Source organism: Python bivittatus, unplaced genomic scaffold, assembly GCF_059951505.1.
Source record: "Python bivittatus isolate LINGU-HERP-01145 unplaced genomic scaffold, Pbiv_v1 ctg000210_np1212, whole genome shotgun sequence".
NCBI lineage: Eukaryota > Metazoa > Chordata > Lepidosauria > Squamata > Pythonidae > Python > Python bivittatus.
In genome coordinates this window covers 11,414,274-11,438,139 of record NW_028277053.1, presented here as the reverse complement: position 1 = coordinate 11,438,139, position 23,866 = coordinate 11,414,274, and the positions used below count along the sequence as shown (strand labels likewise).

Genomic DNA, 23,866 nt, shown 5'->3' with positions numbered 1-23,866 from the left:
CGTTGGCATGTATGGCTGCCAATGGAACTGGTTCTCTTGTATTTATTGATGATGTGACTGCTGACAAAAGCAGCAGGATGAATTCTGCAGTGTTTCGGGCAATATTATCTGCTCACATTCAGCCAAATGCTGCAGAACTCATTGGACGGCGCTTCACAGTACAGATGGACAATGACCCAAAGCATACTGCAAAAGCAACCAAAGAGTTTTTGAAGGGACAGAAGTGGAATGTTATGCAATGACCAAGTCAATCACCTGACCTGAATCCCATTGAGCATGCATTTCACTTGCTGAAGACAAAACTGAAGGGAAAATGCCCCAAGAACAAGCAGGAACTGAAGACAGTTGCAGTAGAGGCCTGGCAGAGCATCACCAGGGATGAAACCCAGCGTCTGGTGATGTCTATGCGTTCCAGACTTCAGGCTGTGATTGACTGCAACGGATTTGCAACCAAGTATTAAAAAGGGAAAGTTTGATGTATGATTATTATTCTGTCCCATTACTTTTGGTCCCTTAACAAGTGGGAGGCACATATGCAAACTGTTGTAATTCCTACACCGTTCACCTGAGTTGGATGTACATACCCTCAAATTAAAGCTGACAGTCTGCAGTTAACGCACATTGTGTTTGTTTCATTCCAAATCCATTGTGGTGGTGTATAGAGCCAAAGATGTTAGAATTGTGTCGATGTCCCAATATTTCTGGACCTGACTGTAGATAGCGAAGTACAGGTGAAACTTGAAAAATTAGAATATCGTGCAAATGTTCATTTATGTCAGTAAGACAACTCACAAGGTGAAACCAATATATGAGATAGACGCATTACATGCAAAGCGAGATATGTCAATCCTTACTTTGGTATAATTGTGATGATTATGGCGTACAGCTTATGAAAACCCCAAATTCACAATCTCAGAAAATTAGAATAGTGTGAAAAGGTTCAATATTCTAGGCTCAAAGTGTCCCACTCTAATCAGCTAATGAATCCATAACACCTGCAAAGGCTTCCTGAGCCTTTAATGGTCTCTCAGGCTGGTTCAGTAGGAATCACAAGCATGGGAAAGACTGCTGACCTGACAGTTGTGCAGAAAACCATCATTGACACCCTCCATAAGGAGGGAAAGCCCCAAAAGGTAATTGCAAAAGAAGTTGGATGTTCCCAAAGTACGGTATCAAAGCACATCAATAGAAGGTTATGTGGAAGGGAAAAGTGTGGTAGAAAAAGGTGCACAAGCAGCAGGGATGACCGCAGCCTGGAGAGGATTGTCAGGAAAAGGCCATTCAAAAGTGTTGGGGACTTTCACAAGGAGTGGACTGAGGCTGGAGTTAGTGCATCAAGAGCCACCACACACAGATGGATCCTGGACATGGGCTTCAAATGTCATATTCCTCTTGTCAAGCCGCTCCTGAACAACAAACAACGTCAGAAGCGTCTTACCTGGGCTACAGAAAAAAAGAACTGGTCTGTTGCCCAGTGGTCCAAAGTCCTCTTTTCTGATGAGAGCAACTTTTGCATCTCATTTGGGAACCAAGGACCCAGAGTCTGGAGGAAGAATGGAGAGGCACACAATGCACAACGCTTGAAGTCCAGTGTGAAGTTTCCAGTCTGTGTTGATTTGGGGAGCCATGTCATCTGCTGGTGTTGGTCCACTGTGCTTCATTAGGTCCAGGGTCAACGCAGCCATCTACCAGGAGATTTTGGAGCACTTCATGCTTCCTTCCGCAGACAAACTTTATGGGGATGCTGACTTCATTTTCCAGCAGGACTTGGCACCTGCCCACACTGCCAAAAGTACCAAAACCTGGTTCAATGACCATGGGATTACTATGCTTGATTGGCCAGCAAACTTGCCTGACCTGAACCCCATAGAGAATCTATGGGGCATTGCCAAGAGAAAGATGAGGGACATGAGACCGAACAATGCAGCGGAGCTGAAGGCCGCTATTGAAGCATCCTGGTCTTCCATAACACCTCAGCAGTGCCACAGGCTGATAGCATCCATGCCACGCCGCATTGCGGCAGTCATTGCTGCAAAAGGGGCCCAAACCAAGTACTGAGTACATATGCATGCTTATACTTTGCAGAGGTCTGATAGAATACTTTGTTCTATTTCCAATCCTTGTGTTATTGATGTCATGTAATATTCTAATTTTCTGAGATTGTGAATTTGGGGTTTTCATAAGCTGTACGCCATAATCATCACAATTATACCAAAGTAAGGCTTGACATATCTCGCTTTGCATGTAATGCGTCTATCTCATATATTGGTTTTACCTTGTGAGTTGCCTTACTGACATAAATGAACACGTGCACGATATTCTAATTTTTCGAGTTTCACCTGTATTTAATCAAGGGAGATCACACATCCTTATTCTACTTCATACTTCATGTTGAACCATTCCCTATATATTCTATTCATGCCTTACATATGAATGTACCACCTTCAATGCATTCAGCAACCAACTTTCAACTCCATATTCACACAAAACATTCTATAATTAAACCCATATAAATAACCCATGCTTATTGTATGCTTTCTCTTCATCAACAAATGTATAATAAAATTTCTGGCCTGAACACCCTCTGCTACATAAAATCATTGCTCTTCCCAAATTTTGCTTATTGTCACTTTGTGTACCTATCCTAGGTAGATTTAACATAATCCTCTATATTTTTTGCATTCAATCTTGCTACCTTTCCCTTTTAGGGCAACTATAACAGCATTCTTCCAATTGTCAGGCACTTCAATCTTCACACAAGCATTAAATAAGTTGCAAAATAATTCCATAAACAAACCACACCCATATTCTAACATTTTCCAGTTACACCAGCTATTCCTACAGCTGTAACATTTAACATTGTCAGCATTATTCTTTATCTATTTCTTCTTAGATACCAACATATCACTATCATATCACATATAACGTATCACTTTACAAATCTCTAAAAACTCCTTTCAACACTCTCTCATTTCGATTACATCCCAAATCATGTCATCCCTTTTATTTTTAGTTCCAGTCAGTCCTCTTCAACCATTTTTAAAACAATTCTTATTTCCATCAAAATGGTTCTGCATTATTTCCAACTCTTTTCATTTTAATCATGACTTTCTCTGACTACATTCTTTTTCTTTCTATGCACATTATCCAATATCGTTCTCATCTTTTTACAGTAACATTTCTCTTATATGCATTTTTCTGATCCACAGCTACCTCCACTTCATCATTCTATAAAGCATCTTTCTTCATACTTCCCATTAGCATAACTCCAAAGACTGCTATGACACTCCGTGATGTTTTTTTTCTCCCCATTCTGTTACAAGCAGCTTCCACATCCTCTTTCCTTACACCCATTTTCCATTCCTTCTAGTGGGAAATTAATCTAATATTTTTTCATATAAGATTCTTACTTTCTTCCACTTCTGGCCTTTTCTGCTTTTTCAATGTTTTCCCCCCAAGATCTACTCTTGAAAAACTGAAAAGTAGAGTTCCCACATGTAGAACCTCTCATCACCCTTGTATCCTTCATTAATTCTGTCCAAATTTCATCTAAACAATATCATCAATCATAGTTCTAAATTTTTATTTGATATATTTAAATTTATATTTTTTGTTATGTGCAAGTATGAGTAGGCTTATACTTAAACCAAGTATTTGAAACAAACAAAATATTTTCTAAGGAGATATTTACCAAACAGTCACCATAGTCATTTATCCTTGGGTCTCTAAGTTGCCCATTTTTGGAGGGGGGGCATTTTCATATTTCATTCCCAACCACCTATTCATGTCAACTAGCATAAACATTTTTCTTTTAGATCACCTTCATTCAGAATGTAACACAATTTTTTCCATTCCATTCCATTCTTCCTTTATCACCATTCACTGGACCATAACATACAACTATCACCAACTTATGGATTCCTACTTTATAAGCACCCACAGCAATCAGGGTGATACCAATTTATATATTTTGACATACAGTTTAGCCTTTTCTTTCACAATTAAACCTGTATCTTCACTACTGTATCTGTATGCATCAACTTCACTCCAGAAACTGGACTACATTCATTCAGAAAGATATATTAAATTCCCACCCTTTTAGTTTCACAAACAATATATCTATTATTTTCTCCTTTTCTTTTCATTCAATTTGTTCATTTAAGCTGCTTACCCTCTTATATTCCCAGTTACAGTCTTCTATGTACCACAGTCATCACCAAATGGCCCATAGATACTGACCTCTACCATCTATCACAGCTTTGTTCAATTAAGCAAGCTAGAGGAAGGATAAATTGGTCATATCTGTGCCACATGCAGATATGGGCAGCCATATAAACTGAACACATAAATAAATAAGAGTAAGGAAAGTACTACAGTAGTCAGGTTTGGCACATTTGGGCCAGTATACCACCAGCATAGCCAAAGTCCAGTCTTATCTCCACCATGCTCATGCTATCTTATACAAGTTAGGATTTTTAATCTAGAGACAAATTTGCAAGCCAACATACCATCACCCATATCCCACCAACTCAGATATATACCCAGCGTACTGACAAACATTCAGAATGTGCTTCATTCACTGAAAAGACAAGTAAAATAGTAACACATAAACTGAACAGAGTCTCCAAAACCCTTGATGCAGCACATGAATCTCAAATTCAGGGTATAAAAACCTACTGTATTATTCTGAAGGAGTGCCTGACGTATGACCAATAACAAATTCTGTAAGTTGTCCATATTTAATTACCATTATACAACTCTAAATATGAATACAGATTCATACTTTCTCCCTTCCATTTGCTATCAACAAGGATCAACATGAACTATCACATCCCTACTAGAGCAGCTGATACAATTCAGTTAGACTTGAAATTCCAGTTCTCATACATTGCTGTCTATTTTCTTTCAGGAATTATTCTGTCCTACCCTAATGTCAAAATGCAAGCAGCCAAGACATCTAACTCTTGTAAAAACAAACTATTACATACCTAGATATGTCTATACTTGTTGCTTCATATTTAACCCCTTTCAACTGGACTCCTTCATACATAAAATACTATTAAAATGTTCTCCTACTTACAATGTGCCTCATTTTCAATGAATAATATGTAATCTTTTAGTATGCTGCACCTAATTTCAACAGTTACAGGAAGCAAAAATTATGCCAATCCTTGTCAACAAATCTGATCAGAAAGCAAGACATTTTGCTAAGTTTGAATTTGAAAGTGATGGTTAATGGATTCTAAACTAGCTAGAACATGAAGCCACTATACAGTGATGATACATTTGAAAACTCTTATACAAAAATCCTGATTTGGCCATAATAGAAAGTCAACTATGTCATGAACTGAAAAGCTAAGAATGAGGAAAGAGGTTGCTCCTTATACAAGAAGCTAATGCATTCCCTTACTAAGATAAAATTAAATTATCCAAAACCAGAGAATCTCTTTTGCTATTTTTTTCAACCAGAGTCTCTTCTAGGAAACTCCCTTTGCTGTTATTGTTTTAGGAAGTTCCCTTTTTGATATAACCCCCAGCTCCTCCCATCACGCAATGTACTGGAGTTTGCTCTTGTTTGCTCTTCAGTTAAATTCAGTATGAGATTTGCACAGTGCTTTGGAACTGACATGGACTTTCTGCATTCCTGGGCCCCAGTAGAGAACCCAGGCAATATTTTAACAAGAGGAAAGTAGAAATAGCAGTCACTCAAGGTTAGGTTCCATTAGTTTTGGAGATCAGCCATCAAGTGTGTTCCCAAGGGCAACATTTTAATAATGAGTCTGTTCATTTTCAACTCACTACCAAGAAATCTTTCTTATATAAAGTATGCATTTCACACCTAAATATATGAAATTAATGGAACTTATTATCTATTCTTCCTACTTCACCCACCACCAAACTGGCCAAAGATCATCATAACTGTTTAAAATGAAACCTTAATGTAACTAATATAAAGACTTTCATGTTTTGATTTACTTCTGCTCTCTTGACAGACTGGGAACTTACGTGCTTCAGCCATGACAGGAGACAGCTGGTTTTGTATTTTCAGAATGAGAGAGGGGATAAGAGTAGTTTATTGCTTTTTTGTCCCAGAATGTAAAAATAATACCTGTAGCACCAGCTACTGACTAACACATTAATCCTCAAGTTGCATCTTGAGACAGGTTCTACATGAATGCTTTATGGCTATATCACCTGGTGTAATTTTTGCACTTTTCTTTGTCTTCCTCACCCCCCGCCTTGCCTGATGAAGGATTGCAGAGAAATCAAAAGCTTATGCCACAAACTCATTTGTGATATTTTGGCTGATCCTAATAAAAAATATTGCCCAGAAGTAAATATTGGATTTTTCTCCCTTCTCATTCTCTATAATATCTGTCTTGGCATTTTTACTTGCTATGATAATGTTTAGAATTGTAAAAATGCAACAATGTTTTTATGATTCAAGCCTAGAGCAAAATAAAAAGATATATTTTTTGGTTACACAATCTTATATGCTACCTGATTCCCTAGAATAAAAACAAAAAGTGGATATAAAATTGTAGTGCTCATCTTAAAACTGCATTTAGATCCTACTGAAACAGTAGTTTTAGAAACTCATAAAACTAAACACCTGAGTATAGGCTAAAGATTCTGGAAATACAGTTCAAGATCCAGACTACAAACAGGAAGAGCTAGTTTATGACCTTCACTGTCTACCAGACAGGTTTTAAAAAAGGAATCAGTGTCTCATCTCAACACTTTAATTCTTAGAGTAAAAGGAGGAAGAAGGCAAAGCAAATATGTCTTATCCTTTATCCTACTTGGTAAATTTAAAATGGAAAACAAACTAAAGTACAATACAGCAATTCTCCATCTCTAATAACATAAAACCCCTCAAGGTTGTGACAATACAAAATAAAGACATTTCTCTCAATGACATACAAGGCCTCAGTCATATCTGAACTCTTTTTAAGTATGACTGGTTCAAGGTAGTACCACTTGCTTAAATGTATTTCATTATCTTGGAGTACCTTGGCTTGCTGTTATGGTAGCTCACCATAGAGAATACTGAGCCCATCATCCAAATTAGCACCAAACCACCAATTGGAAGTTTTAAAGCAAGAAAAACATACTGTGTTGGGGGAAAAAAACAGGCAGGTAGTCCTCAGTTAACGACCATTCATTCAGCAACCATTTGAAGTTATGACAGCACTGAACAATGAGGCTAACGGCTGGTTCTCGAAGATTGCCGCATCCCCACGGCCACGTGATTGCGATTCGGGTACTTGGCGATGATGGTTGCAGCATCTGATGGTCATGTGATTGCCATTTGTGACCTTCACTGCCAGCTTCTGACAAGCAAAGTCAATGGAGAAGACAGCAGGAGATCACAAATGGTGAGCATGTGACATTGTGCCTAGTGACCATGTGGGACTCCCCTAATGACTGCAACTGGAACTGCCATCGTAAGTCAGCACGGTCATGTGATGTCATGGTTTACGACCATATCACTTAGCAACGGAATTCCCAGTCCCAGTTACTGTAGTTAACCAAGAACTACCTGTGATTGACACTACAATCTTATTCTTGTCCACGGCCTTGATATATGGAAGAAAAGTAACACTGATTTTGGACTCAATCAATAATGTGCTTGCTTCAACCAAGGTAATAAACACCTGTAATTTATGTCTGTGTGTGTGTGTGTGTGTGTGTGTGTGTGTGTCAGCTCCAGTTTTAGATGGAGAATCACCTAGAAAATCCAAAGCTATAGGCTAGACTGGAAAGCTGAAGAAATGTGCCAGAAGAAGGCAATGGCAATCCCACTTCCATATTATATTAGAAAAAGATTGAGCTCAATTTTAAGATTAATTTAGTTCATTGAAAGAATTATGTTCTTTAATTTAAATTTACAGCAATGAATACTTGACAATCTCATAATAGTACAAGGCCTATTAAGGCTTTTTAAGCTACTGTAAATGTCAAATAGCAGAATTATTTAACACTACAAAAAATTAGCTAGTAGATCATTGCAAAGAGCTTTGCATTTAGGTATTTATCTAGGGCTCAGAAAAAATATTCATAACCAATAGTGCAGTTCAGTTTCAGAAAAAAATCAAGAACTTGCACATTTCTCTAGTGAAACAAGATAGTCCAAAGAACTGGAGATCCTTTCTGTCTCACTCTGAACAAGGAGGTAAGGAAAGTAGGACTTTTTCCCCCTTTCTTTTTCTTCCCTTTCTTTTTTTTTTCCTTTTCCCTTTCTAGACCCTTGATTCATCATCCTTTTGTGTCTGCTGCAGCAAGCAACATTTCGCTTCATACCAAACAGAAGAAGAAGCAAGCGAATGATGAAGTTGGGAAGCAAACAAGGAAGGAGACGTAATGGTGATATAATCACATTGGCACATTCAGCGTGCAGTTTTACATGTCTTGTTGTTTATGACAGATATGGAATTACAGACAAAAGTTTTCATCCAATCCTGAAATATTTTAACACACACATACAAAAAACTGATTTCCATCTAAACCTAAGAAAATGAATTATCATCTGCATGGCTTCTGTAGCTATTTTTCAGCTTTGGAAACATCCTCCTTCTAATGACTACAGTTTGGTCCTAAGGAGCACAATGTTTTAAACATAAAATTGAAAGAAAAGATGTTCAATATCAACATATTTTTCTTCTTTAGAGCACTGTTATACAGTGGCCAATACAAAAAAAATTAAGGTGGCACAGTATCTTGATTCATCTATTCCACTTCTAGTGGTCTAACTGACAGGAAGCAGGCATACAGCTATGAAGCGTAAGTGACAAGTGTTTCCTGCCTTCATTGCTGCATCTTTTCTTCACAACAGCTACAAAACAGTTCAAATAGACAAAACTTTATACCTTCAAGTCAGTCTTGACTCCTGGCACTTACACAGACAAGCCCATCCAGTTTTCTTAGCAACATTTTTCAGAAGTGGTTTGCCATTGCCTCCTTCTTCCTATTGCTGACAGAGGGCGACTGATCCAAAGTCACCCAGTTGGCTTCATGCCTAAGGCAGGACTGGAACTCATGGTCTCCAAGTTTCTAATCTGGTGCTTTTAACCAGTACACCAAATTGGCTCTCGCTACAAGCTTTAGAAAAACAGTAGTTTAGTTTAGTTTAGTTTAGTTTAGTTTAGTTTAGTTTAGTTTAGTTTAGTTTAGTTTAGTTTAGTTTAGGTCTTAGACCAGAACAACTTAAAAAGTAAGATAACAGTGAAATAGATATATCAAAAACAAAGCATAATCTGTGTAAAATGGTATACCAAAATACATACAAAATTTTATTCTATTAACATGAGTAAAATAAAATGATCAGCTCATTCCTCTTGAAGCAGTTGTTTGCATTCCATCATAGCCAATTTACAAAATTTGATTAATCTAAGATCTCCAACTCCTGATTAGCTACTAGGAGATTGAGTACTAGTAGTTGTTCTTGTCCCTGCTGAAGTATCTTGTTATAAATGGGGAAATTTATACAGCCTTAATGTCTCTATAAAAGAGACAGTCAGCAATATATGACCCACAACTTCTACCCCACACATGGATAGAGACACTGCTGTTTAGGAACTGCCCTACAAGAGGAGATGGAAGGGTGTTACAACAGGCCAGTGTAAAAAAATCTTCTGGTATTTTTGGGTTCAGTGTTAAACAAATAATGGGCAGGACCAACACTGGTCTCACTGGGACAAAGCAAGATGGAGCATGGCTAAAATAATTTTGAAGGTCAATCTATGGCATGTTACTTGAAGAATGATTTGGTGTGTTCAAAGCCCAAAAAGACCAGTGCATTTGGAGAGAGATGACAGTACCTTAAGGTGTAACAAAGTGATTTCCACCATAAAGATTAAAATAATCTTGGAAGGTCAAAACAGCCAAACTGCTTGGATTGAAAATTAATTTAAGCCAATAGCTAGCATGTGCTATCTGTGCTTGAGTTTTAATTAATGCTAATCAGCCTCACCCTGAAGGATTAAGTTTGGGATGCATCAGGAATGTGTCCCTTAAGAAACTTGACTGAATGGCTTCTAATGGCTTTATGTCTTTATAGGCACCTCTTTGGAGCCGTAAGATAATTCTGCAATTATGCCGGCCTCAAACATTTTTAATCCATCTGGTATATAAATATTTCTTTTTTTACAGAAGAACCTTAAGATGATAGCTACAATCCTTTTAACCTTATATTTTAAAGATTGAATTTGGGCCCTCCTGAAGCCTATAGTTTAGAAAACAATTCCAATATAGCCGAAGGTCTAAACCAGTTCAATGGTGTTCCCATTAATTTGCCATCTATGCTTACATCTAACAGGTCTCTTTGAAAATACCATATTTTTTGTTTTTGATAGCTGATAACCAGATCATTATCTGTAAAATAAGAGGCAATTGCTCTTAATGGTCTCTTCAGTCCAATGGATAAAGTTGAGATAATGGCTGCATCATCTGCGTATAAAAATAACACAGCAGGTACTTGGGGAGTGATGTTCTAGAGCTGTGAGTTTTTCCACCATATTGTTGATGTAGAAATTAAACAGCAGAGGAGCTAAAACACAGTCTTGTTTGACACCTATGTAGGTAGGCACCATGGCAAAAAGCTGACCTGAATGGTCAAGCTTCATTTGGATATATGTATTATTATGCAATATTCTGATGACTGCCAGTAGGTGCCTATCAACAGATGAAGCCTCCAATTTATTCCACAATTGCTGTCTAGCAAGCAAAGGTGATTTTAAAGCCAATAAATGCTATATACAGGGCTCTCTGGGCACTAATACATATATTTCAAACAGATGTTGTAAAACCAAGCACTGGTGCAAAGTTGACCTCCCCATCTTAAACAGCCTATGGCTTAGCAAGTATGCTTTCCCCTTTCATCAAATCCAGGAGTTTTCAAAATAAATATCTAGCATAAAGCTAGGTAACCAAGGTTGACATATTGGGGGAGAGAGGAAGATACCTAAAGAAACCATATATTTCTGTACATACACAACGAGCTGAAAAGCTTTCAACATCTAAAAGCCACTTCTGCAAATTGTGGTGGGGAAAAAAGAAGAAATGTACTGTTAAAGGAACTGAAACTATTCAGAGGCCTGCTAGTTCTTACTTCATAGGATCTAACTCAAAGCACCACACATCTTACTTTACAAATCTGCTGTCCATAAAGAAGGCTTTATACACTTCTTGAACTAGAATTTTGGCTATATTTTACAATCCCAAATTCCAAATACTCTGGAGGTTGCAAATAGAATCATTTGCAAAGATTTTCCAAATTTCTGTTTTCAAATTCAGCCAACAGCATTCAGCATAGGTGCCCAAGAATCTCACTTGTTTTATTTTTTGTCCCACACATAGCTACTAACTTCTTGTGATTATACAGCAATATTTGAGTTCACCACACTCTTCATAAAGTGCTTATGTAATGTTCAGCATTTACTATTATCTTTCTTCCTGTCATTGTTACATTCCCCATAAAATTGAAGGAAGGGGAAAAGAAGACTTGACCAAAACTATAAATGTAAGATTCTGAACAACAGGAACAGTTTAAATGCACTGAACTTGACATCTCTACAACCAATCTGCATATTTTTGTTCTGACTATGTGGATTTGTTTGACAGTGTATGAATTCCTGTCTCTATAAAAGTAGGATGACCACTAATCATGTGGACATTCAGTATTACTTTGGCTGCTCACAAAAATTATGCCTATATCCATCCTATATAATGACAACATATTATAAAAATAATTCAAGGACTTTCATGCTTTTTGGAAAGAGGAGATAGAAAAGGTCTGGTGATCTACCATCTAAACCCTGGTATTATATAAGAGGTACCCCTCGATCATGAACACAAAGCTACTCTAAGATTATTGGTTTTGTTAGGTTTTTATTTTGTAGTTCATCAGTTGTATCATAATTTTAAAGCTTATTAATGTTCCTGTTTGGTTTAAATGCTGCTTCATTGTACTACATTTTCTTTTACTGTAGAATGAACATTAGTATATACATTTTTAAAATATTTATATAGATTTATTGTCATTTTTTTAAAAATGTAAATAGGTCTGTAAAAGTCACCTGGGAAATCAATGTATCATCTCTAACCAACTCTAACTAATAACATTCATGGCATTGTTGTATAGAGCCTATTTTATTCAGTTCCCAATATTTTAGTTTCAATATAGTATCTAAAAGATTCTAATAGTTCACTCAAAGGACCCCCTAGCAAGCCCTCAAAAAGCAGCAAGAATCTGGGTTGTTGTGTCCTGGGGCAAAAAAAAAAGGGCACTACCATTTCTATTAAATATTTTCAACAGTTTGGAATTAAGGTATTATTTTGTTCAGAAAATGAAACAGTGATACCACAACTCCAGTGTGTATAACCGGATTGAGAAGATTTTATAATGGACATATTAACATCAACACTAACATAAGGTATCAGCTTCTAAGTCTTTATTGGGCCCACCAATAAATCATTAAGCAAACCGTATGGTCTCAGAAAACAATTACAAATGATAGAACTAATTCAGACTGAAATAAATGCATGCATTAATCGCATTATAACTTACTCTAAATAAAAGTTACTCTGCCCTAAATTGAACAAAACTTGGATTGTCATGGAGGTAACCAGGATGATTATCTGTTAAACTTTCCATATTCCCAGAATGCTGAACCAACAAAATGGCACTAAAAGACAAGAGTCAAATATATTCAGCATCACAATCAGATCTGGCCTCCGTTTATTTACTTCAGGAGCAGCAGAAAGCAATCACAGAACTTCGATATGACATTCAATTCATCATTAAGCATCAGGAATGCAAAACAAGATACTTTTGACATGCCCCAGCAGCCTCCATCCTCCACCAGACTTTTTCCCCATTTAACTATACACACTGTCCCGGATTGTTTATAAAATCTCATCATTCTCAAGAGATGATAATCTGCTGTTAAATAGCCATCTAATAAAACTGGTTAATAGCTATACATTTTTCAGTCCTATGCGTAATTGTGGACTTCAATAGTTAATTTTTAAAAATTAAATAGGAAAGCTCCTATTATTTTCTATCCAAGCTCCTAAAGCTAGGAAATGCTACTACTTAAAATATTAAACACTGAAAAAGCTGCTGAAAACCTTAGTTAAAAAAAAAAAAACCCTGAAACAAAACAATAGCATTAACTAAGGCAGAGAAATGCACTCTAGTTTGGCACTTCTTTCAGGCTTAGAATGGGATAATAATTGTAAATAGCTCTAACAGTACAGTGAGCAATGCCAATGTATTTACACGTATGCTGACATTACTGCCAGCTATTCCTTGGCAGTACAACCTCTGTTTTGAGAAATCCCACTCAGTTTTAATAAAAGTTGAGCAAGTTTTGTTTTCATTAGAAAATTAAATTAAAGGCCAATCTTTCTCAGACAAATTTGCAGTTAAAGAAACAACAAATGTTGCCCAAATAACGGGGCAGTAAACCATCTAAAATCCTTGATCACAATCTTCCTCAATCTAGCATCCTTCAAATATAATGGATTAGAGATCCCATCTTTGGCAGCATGGCCAATTACTAGATTAATGTAATGTAGGGTGTAATCCTAGATCAGGAGGGCACCAGGTTGGCGAAAGCTGATTTAGGGAACATGTTTTGGCAAGTTGAAATCATGAGACATATATGTTTCAAGCCCCTTCTCCTCACTGTTTCCCCCAAAAAACAGATTCTTTCATGCAGCTTTTGACAAATGAGTCACAACCCAAACCTTTGGCAACTATCCCCACAAAAACTCCCCAATTCAGTAAGTCTAGCAGGATGTCATAGCCCATACTAAGCAAAATCAGCCATACGGAGTAAGTCAATCACAATGAACAACAAAGAATTGTAGAAAACATGCTTGGCAGAAAGAGGCACATTCTCAAGTGAATAAGCTAAATATTTTACCAATACGTCAGCTGAAGCATTTTAACAGGCCCATCTATTCCACACGTCAAAAATGCAACATGCAAGGAACACACCTTATATTCACTTTAGAAGGAAAGCTTATACCTAAAATGCATCTATTTATATTCCATAGTGCTGACTTTATTCCACTTATCTGTGTTTCTTCTTCTCATTCAAAAGTCTAATACAGATTAATGTTTCAGTTATCGGTAATTAGTCAGGCTGACAATCCTCTTAAACTTGTTTTCATTTTTAATCAGAATCAACTGAGCTAAAAAAAAAAAAGTTTTAGTTTTTTCTCTCTTGACTCTCCTAAACAAAATGTTTTGGGTGGGGGAAATTTTTTTTTAAAAATGAATGTAATATGCTCTAGAAAACATTCTCTGTTCCATATTGTTTGTTAAATGCAACTAAGCCTGGGACACAGTTTCATTTATTAACCGAGTCAAAAGCACACACCCGTGTCTGGTTTTTTTTTTTTTTAACTCGGCATGTACATAATCCTCTACTAGAATCAATCAACAGAAGTTACAGAGATTTTACTACATCAAGTCAATCAAAATTACCTTGATCTACGTAGCTTGTGGGGTCCCAAAAGCTAGACAATACCTAGAAATCCAGCAGTTTTGTGCAGTTAAAATGGCTACTGTAGATTGGGGAAGTGGTGCCTGTGCTACAGCTTATGAGTCATACATGAAACTAAGTGTTTCTCATAGAGGCACGCCCAGGTTGCCGTGGGCCCAATTACTCCGCCAGGTCAAACATGCAAATCTTCAGGTAAGAGGGAAAAGGGAGAACAACCTTAATCAGTCAGCCACACCTTAGCTAGCAAGAGCAAAGGCCGAACAATTGCTAAACAAAGTGGAACACACAGGCAGCACACTCAACAACTGGGCAAAAAAAGACCAGGAGAACGTGCGCTGCTCTGTCAGATCCTGCACTCTCCTTGCTAGATATATGAAGTAATTCAATGTTTAGAAAGGTTAATGATCAATCAGCAAACCCTGTATACTCCAAACCAGTTTAACTATTTTTTTTAAACTGGGTTAAAATGAATTTGAATACTATTCACTTCAATTAAACAAAACCATGATTGGGGGGGGGGTTAGGCTAGTAATTCTTTTACACATGCCAGACCTTGCTAAAAAAAACTAGGAAAGGGGTGGGGGGGAGGTTCTTTTACTGTCCTATCTTTGTAACAGAATTGCCTTTTTTTTTTTTTTTAGAAATTTCCCTTTCTAGTCCCCTCTCTTTGGATTCAAGAGACAAAGGTACTTCTCCCTTTGCAAGACAACTGTCTTTAAGAAATATTTTGAGAAGCAACCATTCAAGAAAGGAACTTGGGGCAGAGAAAAATCATCCTGCCCGAAACAGCAATCAGAAGTCACAGATTATTACCCTAATTAGGACTAGCAAAGAAGCAGACACACGCCGAAAAGGAGCTGCTAAGTCAGGTCAGAAGATGGTCCAAATGACTAAAGGCAGGTAGCCATGGCGCCCGGCCCAGAACCAGCATGCTGCACAATTAGGCATATCCTCAGGAAACCGACAGTTGACAGTACACACCAGGAGCGGCTTAAAAAAATAAAAGTCAAGCGCATAACCAATGCCTCTGCTTCTGCTCGCCCACCCAATCTGGGCTTCATCTGCAGCACACCATGGCTTGAACCTGCCAGTGAACATGTGCATGTCCCATAGCATCAAATGCCTGCCTCCAATCAACCAAAACATAATCACTCCTATCTCCACAAGGTAAGCTCAAGGAAAATAACCCCATAAACCTGAAGGCAGGTGCTGAAGGTAATAAAGCAGCAATGCAACCATGTCCACAAATGGCGCAATGAAAGAAAGAAAACAAAAGAATGGCAGAGTACTGTATGATTTCTTTTTTTCAAGAAAACATTTTGCTCCATTTCAAAGAACAGCACTTTTTTTGAAAATATACCCTAAGCAATTCCAGTCACCTTATTTCAATATGCATGGACATTTGCGTATGTATGGAATAATCCACATTATACATAGCAGAAATGTAAGTTTAAAAAGCTTTCCAGGAGACATAGGAAAAATGTTTCCTTCCATAAATTTCTGAAATTCAATTTCCAGGATTCCTTACCATTAGACCTGCTGACTGGGCTGCTGGGAGTGGAAAACCGTATGTTTCTGATCCCTGTGCTACAAGTTTGGGAAAAGGATTAATCCATAATTTTACTGCAGTATCAGTAACAACCATAAATCCATACTGAAGATAGATAAGCAAATCTATGTGGCGTAATGGGTTTACAGCAAAACAAACATGCCTTGGTTTGTAATTTGGCCTCTTGATTGCTAGGATTGCATTAGCTATCACAATTAATGACAGAAAAATAAAGAATTTTAAGTAGGTCAGCAAAAAAAAAAAAAAAAAAGGGCACAATTGCAAGAGTTTTACTCCGAAAAACCTCATCCCCATCCTTTGTAATAGCTGCAGCCAAAAGCTAAAACAGTGACCACAAGAGTCTTCCTCCAACCCTTTCCTGAATTCCCCCGCCCCGGAATATGATCAGAGATGAATCTAAAGAAAATACATTTCAAAGAACTGGAAGCTGAACTACAGAACTCTTTACTGTGCATGGATTCAATCAAACCAGTTTTGCTGGTTTCCAAAGTGTTTTGAGCTATACCCTGAAAAACCCAAAACAAGCCCTGAGAAGTGTGTCAACATGGCTAAAACACAGGGGTTTATATTATGGTACCTGTATTGCAAGTATGCTATTGGAAGGAGAGTTAGAACTACTTATGCAATCATCCGTTTCTTGATGAGCTGTGCCCAAATCTTTCTGTAAAAGAATATCCTTCAGCATAGATCCTAACTCAAGTGGGCAACACAGAGTTCCCCAGAGACTGTGTGTGCTCCTATCGCACTTTTTCCTTCAGACAATCTTTTTTTAAAAAAAAATAGAAAGCTGACATGCAACAAAGCAAATGTCAGGCTTTTAGGACTGATGTCAGCCTTTCGAGGCAGGCCAGGTCAGGAGACAGACACCACGAAACTGTTTTGATAGGGTATAACAGCGGAATCATGAAAGCCTGACAGAGTTCTTCTCTCTCTCCCTCTCTTACACCAAAGAGAGTCAAGGTGGGGTTACCTTGAATGTCCTCACCACCCTCTCCTATCTCTCTGGGCTAAACTGATGTTTTATAATGGCTGCTGCATTCCTTCGTCAAGGCCACTTCCATACGCCTCTACAGTAAAGCAGTAAAGCACCGGCATCTAACAACATATTTATTCACACCAATGGCCCTGGGACAGTAGAGAGCATCCTGGGAGAGCTGATTTTCCTTCTGATAAATGGGTGTTTTGTGATTGTTATGAACACCATGGCCACATTTTGGGCATGGGCAAGTTTCTCATAGCAATTATGTTGGGAGTGCATCCACCATGCATTCTCAGAATTGATTCCTGGGCCCCAAATGGTCATCTGCTTCTGCTAAAAGAAAAGAGTAAAGAGCTATCAGGTCCACACCTTTTAATTAATTATCATCATGTGTTAACAGCAAGCCAGTCTTTAGCCTAACCTTCCCCCATAATATTTTGATAGTGAAAAATGATAAAATGGCTTTCAGCTGAATCTTAATCTGGAAGCAATACAAAACCTACACTTGCGTCCAAATGTATTACTCAGAATATACTAGAGTTTGGGCTGTGCACACCAGATGGAGAACTTGGCTCAGGGCAGCACAGCGAAAAAGTGGCAGTTCTCAAACACTGATGCAGCCCCATTTCTTTGAAGACCGAGAGAAGCAGCTTCCAAGGTCTTCTGTAGTAATCTCTACATAGGTAGACCTATACAGTACACCTTTCCACTGAAACTGCTGCCAGCAAGAGAGTGTCTCCTGTGCATGCAGATACCAGCACAAATGACCTCAAAAGGTTCTCAAAGCAGACAGGATACGCCTTCAAGAAATGGCTACGTGAAGTACCCTCCAAGTTGTTGCAAGGACCCTATTAAAGTAGTGCATAATTTGGTACCCAAACCAGTGTTTTGAGACATTACAGTGGTATACTGAGAAAACAGAAATACAACCATCTAAAAAGACTGCCAGACCAAGACAATTTAACCTAGAATATATGCATAATTCTGCAATATAAAAGACATAAGATTCAAAATTATAACAGATCAGAATATTTCTACTCTTCCCCTTGCATAGCCCTAGTAAGCATGATAAGGAACTGTGAGAGTTATAGACTAAATATTTAGAAAATATAAGGCTGCCTGCCTCTGCCTTAGGACATCTTTTATGAGTACAAGTTGATTTTATATTTCCTCTACGTTGGCATGTCAAATATTTTTGAAAGATATTATAACCATTTTATAAAAATAAAAAAGTCATTCATTTTCCTTAGGTTTTGACAGTACCTAAACAACCAAAAGGGAAAGGTACAAGTATATTGTGAGCATACAAAAATAAAAAACAAATACTGTATATTTGGGGGAATATTTTAAATGAATGCATCTTGATCATTCCTCAGCAAGCTAGTTAAAAAGCAACAATCTCATCACGGAAGCCCTATGACTTCATGAAGTTAAGATGCATAGTTTTTAACATACGATTTAAAAATATGAATAGACTAGGATTAGAAAATACTTCTAAGCAGTCTGAACAAATAGCCTGTAGTCTCCAACTGTTGCTGACTTACAACTGTCTGCACCTTTCACCACTGGGTATGCATGGAAGATAGTTCCATACTAAAACTCTAAAGCTATCTTGAGAATCATAGATTCCCCACCCCAGCCTAAGAAATTAATCTGAGTTTGTTTATAGACAATGCAGAAACAGAAATAGGAAACTTGTTTGCACATGCAATTCTGTTGCATTAAGTACATAAAACCAGACTGGGGAGGATGGCTATAACCAGCACCTACTTTCCTTACAAGTTTTCCAACAGGTTCTCCCTATCTGAGAAGATATGGAATTTAATCAAAATATGCATTCCCTAGCCAAATACTCAGAGCATGAACACAAAACAAAGAAGTTTGGACTAATGGACTAAAAAGAACTCTTGTATAAGAAATAGGGCTGAAGAACACTTTGATCAAATATTCAGACTACACAAGCTGTAGCCACATTAGCAAATATATTTCAACCTGTTAAATGGTAAACAGAAGGAAAAAGCAGCTAAACAACTTAAGATCATTTAAGCAAGCTCAATGGGGAGGGTTCATATTTTTAAGGCTGAATATGGGCAATGAAGAAAAAGAGGAAATGTAATGTTTAGAATGAACAATCACAAATGATTAATGTCAGGGAGTCACAAACAGGTTGCCAGCAATAGGAGCCAGCACATGGCAGTCCCCCAGTTTCACACTGCACTTGACCTAGCTTTTCCTCCTGAGGTAGGCACTGAAGCCAACGTGCATTTACATAAAGCACATGAGAGAGTGTGACACAGTGCTCTTTCCATAGTTCCTGCTACAGGATGGGACACCTCTCATAACCTAAGGCCACAATGACTTCTGGTGCACAACTTATGCTAGTTTTCGTAGTGACAGTGTCCTCATATCACTTGAAGAACCAAACATAAGCAAAACCTTTAGCAAATATCTTTTAATTGTCAAAATGAGAGCTAGGCAATTTTGATTAAAAAAAATAATAATAATTAGTTACCAAGCCTACCCAAAGCTTGACATACGTGGGTAATCATAAAAAATAGTTTATATTACAGTACTAACCTTTTTATTCAATGCATACAGATAATAAATATGATGCAGAATCTCATTCTTCAGATACAAAGTGTTACTAGGTCCCTCTGTGCCTCCTCCCCTTTTGGTCTTATGTTCCTTTCAAAACCTTGTTTAAAAAATTTCAAGGTCTTTGAAAATCTAAATATATTTTCACCTTAATTTAAAATGATTTTTTTAAAAAAACAAGATTTGCTACATGCAAATCACTCATAAGGCTTGGTCGTTTCTAGCACAGTTGCTTTTGGAGTATTTATAGGCAATATTCATGGTTATAGAATGGTAATCAATCAAGAGAATTTTCATATATATGCTGGCTCGGGGAAGAGCAATGGCATCATTTAAGCCCTACTTATGGAAATGAGTTATCTCTACACCAAGAGATGCTGCTGGATAGCCATAAGAAATGAGCTACAGATAGAAACACAAGCCTGGGCCTGCATTACTAATTCATAATTTGACATAAAATCAACAACAGAGAACAACTGAGCTGGAGAGTGTTGATGACTTGATTCCAAGACTAAGAAAAGGAACCAAAAGAGGAAATACTTGCTCCCTGAGATCCTTCTGATAAAATTCAACTTCTTTTCCCTATATGTGTAAAAAAAAAGCAAACCAGCAAGTATCTGAGAAGAGCTCAAAGATGGATACTGACTTGGTTCCACTATACATTAAGGATTTCCAGATCTTTACGTTCTAACCCAGATAAATGACAGTTGGACTGTTGAACTAGAATCCAAGAGATGCAGATTCACATCTCACTTGGTATCAGCTCTTTAAGGCAGGCCATGTCAGGAAACAGACTCCATAGTAACAGAATCTTGAAAGCTTGACAGCGTTTTGCCTCTTACACTCAAGAGAGTTAAGGCAGAGGCAGTTTGAGTTTGTTTCTAATGTTCTCTTCCTGTCCTGCACTTATATCATGCTTTGCCAACTGATGTCACATTGTTTCTCCAAGGTCATCTCCGTGGTTCTCTATACCTAGTCATGAAGCTGAATGGATAGCCCTGGGCCAGGCACCATCTCTAAGCTTAGTTTATTCCACAGAACTATTGCAATGATAAAATGGCATAGAAGAAATGTTACTTTGATCTGTTCAGAGACAAGACAGATACACAGCAACATCAACACTACAACCAATTATTACACATCTTATGTACACAATCTTTTCAGGGTCAAGATTTATGGAATTATTACAAAGGTTTATAATACTCATATATTCTGTTTGAGAAAGCAGATTTTTGAAATATTTCATAACATAAATATTTGAAAATATTGAACCACTAGACTCTCCTGAAGGTAACAGCAAATATTGCAACAAAAGTTACTACAAACTAAAATTTCCTACTATATGAACTCATGTTGTCCATCTTGAATCCATGATTCACAGACGAATTACAGAATAAAGTCCACAGTATTACAAGTTCAGCACAAGGCTCTTCTGGAGTTCATTCAAAACTCTCAGAAGCCTGTATGTTGTTATGAAGTTCAACACTCTGAATCAGTGATAGAAAGATTTGCAGTCTACTGGCCAGGATTTCTTACTCCAATTGCCTAACAATAGTAGCAAGACAACTAATATTAATGTTATTGCTAAAAAGGGATAACCAGAACTGGATTTTGGGACAAAAGAAACAGAAGATGAGTTCTAGCCAGCTTTGGTAGTCTAAAGAACTTCTTGGGTTCAGAATTCCTTAATTCAATGAACACGTTCTTTGTATACGTTCAAGTAAAAGAAACATGGTTTTCCAGGAGTATGACCTGATGTGGCTGAACTATGAACCCAATGTGAACAGGAGCAATTTGGGGTATCAAGACAGTATGCTAGGGAGGCAAGGGCATCTTTCAACACACACGCACCCAAAAAAGTATGATTTCAAGAGTGATCTTTGGTGCTTGGACATATAATGGGGAAGAAAAGAAAGTATTCAGGAATCAACATGACCATCCTCAAATCAGAGGAGTATCTGCAACTGGCTGCCCCAATCAGTCTTTTGAAAAGGGTGACAAAATTGCAGGGTTGCAGTGTAGCTGACACATATCCTCTGCCATTGTATGCACATCCCACCACAGCTCAAGATCTCCTTTTACGTAGTGTCTCTTTCAAGCAACCTATTTATTTCATCATCTTCATTTCCATTTTTGCTTCATCCTCTTGAGGTGGGTTAATTCAAGTTCCTTTTTTGTCCTTTCCCTCCCGACAACTTTAAATTGTACTAGGTGTTGTTGTTGTTGTTTTTTAACTCAGTCTTCCTCCCTCATTTATTTTTCTCCTGAATGCAATTTATTATTAGCTTCTTTTTTTCATGTATATAAATTGTGCACGCTGGTCTTTTTCCTGTCTTCTGTCTTTGACAGCAGCATTCCTTCTAATTTTATTGTGGCCCTACTGAGCTTTGTGTTCACAGGTGTGTATATGTTTGTATATTAGACAGTGTCACTGGAGAGACTGAGGATGAGAGCGGCAGTGTTTCAAACTGTGCTGGCAAAGGATTTCTGGGAATACTGGAGCAGTAGTCGGAACAAGCATAAGACTGGGTAACCTGGAAATTCCTGTACTTATTTTTATTAAACTTCAACCAATGATACAGCTTTCCTTTCTGCCAATCAAATACCAAAAAGAAAAGGGGCATATTAATAACCTTGTTTATAAAAGAGTGAAATGTGAAAACACTTGCACAACTTACCACAACATTTGGCAGGGTTCATTTTTTCATAATGGTACACATTTCCTGCAAATGTCATCCCATTCTGATGAAAAAGTAAACACATTACTATTGCCATGCTTAGCTTACGTTTGTTTGTTTTCCATTTGGATAATGGGAAGGCAAAACTCAGCTTTTCCTGAATAGCACTTTCAAGTCGGGAACAAGTAAAGTCAAATTACACTCTTCCCCCACCCCCAATGACCGTAAGAGGGGTCATGCTCTGCAGCTGAGGATCCTGCCGCAAAACAGGTCAGGCAACCCTTGTTTAGAAAAGAACACTGAAGTATCTCTTACAAGCCTGAAGTCTGCTGATTGCTGCTCTAAATTAGCCATGTATGAGAAGGGCCTTGGCCTTCCTCATTTTGACTTACACACTTTCACAACAAGTGCCTTAGAAACAGGACACACAGTGACCCAAACAAAGTGGATTGAAAATTAAGAAGTCTTTCCAAATGCATGTGTGGCTAAAGAAGGTCCATCTTTAAAAAGGCTAAAGATGACTACTCTAGAAGTATGTATATTAGGAAAGACAGTAAGATTAAATGGAAAATAGGTACAAACGCCAACATTTACTACTACGCCCAGCAGGACAACTGTTTCACATATCACACAAAACCACTACTGTATGTGGTTTGCTTGGTTTCAGTGTAGCATGTTGTCTTCTGTGATTTGTAAGTCATGATTCATACTTAGGATTACGTGACCCAGGCCACGTACAGTTTAACAAACTATAGAAAAAAGCAAATTGTTAGCTCATCACAATGTGTGAAAGTAGCCATTAGAGGAATCCAGTGCCTGCACTTGCAGACCAAATGCTTCTGTTGGCAGACATAAGAATGGCATTTCCCCCTCTATTCTGCCATCTTCCGCATATCCCAAAATCTGCTCAAAGGCTTTCCCAAACTTCAGCAGCCAGTTTGGAAATGACAAGAGAACTGCATTCTTCTGCTTCCTTTGGAAGAAGAATTTTGTTCAGCATTAGATTCCATGGATTACATTTAATCTTTTGTGTTAACTGGTTCTAAACACCACCACATCTGACAGCCATTTAATTATATACAGGCTTTGATCAATGCCCCATGAAGTGGCTGCCAATCAATATCCATTACACAATTTATCCTTTATAGTGTAAATCTGTTTTCAGTTGATGGCCTCCACATTTTTTTTTCAGTTGATGGTCTCTGCATTTATGATTAAGCCATTACATCTTAAAGTCACATTGCCAATTTTACCTAACCTAGGTTGAACATGCTGACACATTCAAATAGCTTGCCTCTATCAATCAAAAAGCCTCTGTCTATGAACGTAAATGGGGCAAACTGTAAAAATATATAAAGCGTGCTAGGATGGCAGCAGAGAAGCTGCAGGCAGGCAGGGTTTCTTTTGTTTCCAGATAGGTCACCTGCAAGCAGCCATTATTATCAGCCATAAAATATTATTGGCTGCCCAGACACCGCAGCAAGAAAGAAAAGACTATTTTTCTCAACATCTCCTTTCCATTTACTAC

General features: G+C 37.7%; 1 protein-coding gene across 2 annotated transcripts in view; it reads right to left on the bottom strand.

The window, feature by feature from the left end:
• ELF1 (E74 like ETS transcription factor 1) overlaps nucleotides 1–23,866 on the bottom strand; it is a 76,445-nt gene that overhangs the window by 46,861 nt on the left and 5,718 nt on the right. Inside the window, exon 1 of one of the 2 annotated variants that reach the window (XM_088139493.1) lies at nucleotides 14,498–14,600. The exons of the other annotated variant lie outside the window; for it this stretch is intronic. The gene's annotated coding sequence lies outside the window, so the exon portion shown is untranslated. Of the gene's footprint in view, nucleotides 1–14,497; nucleotides 14,601–23,866 lie in introns of those variants that run through there. 2 annotated transcript variants of the gene reach the window in all.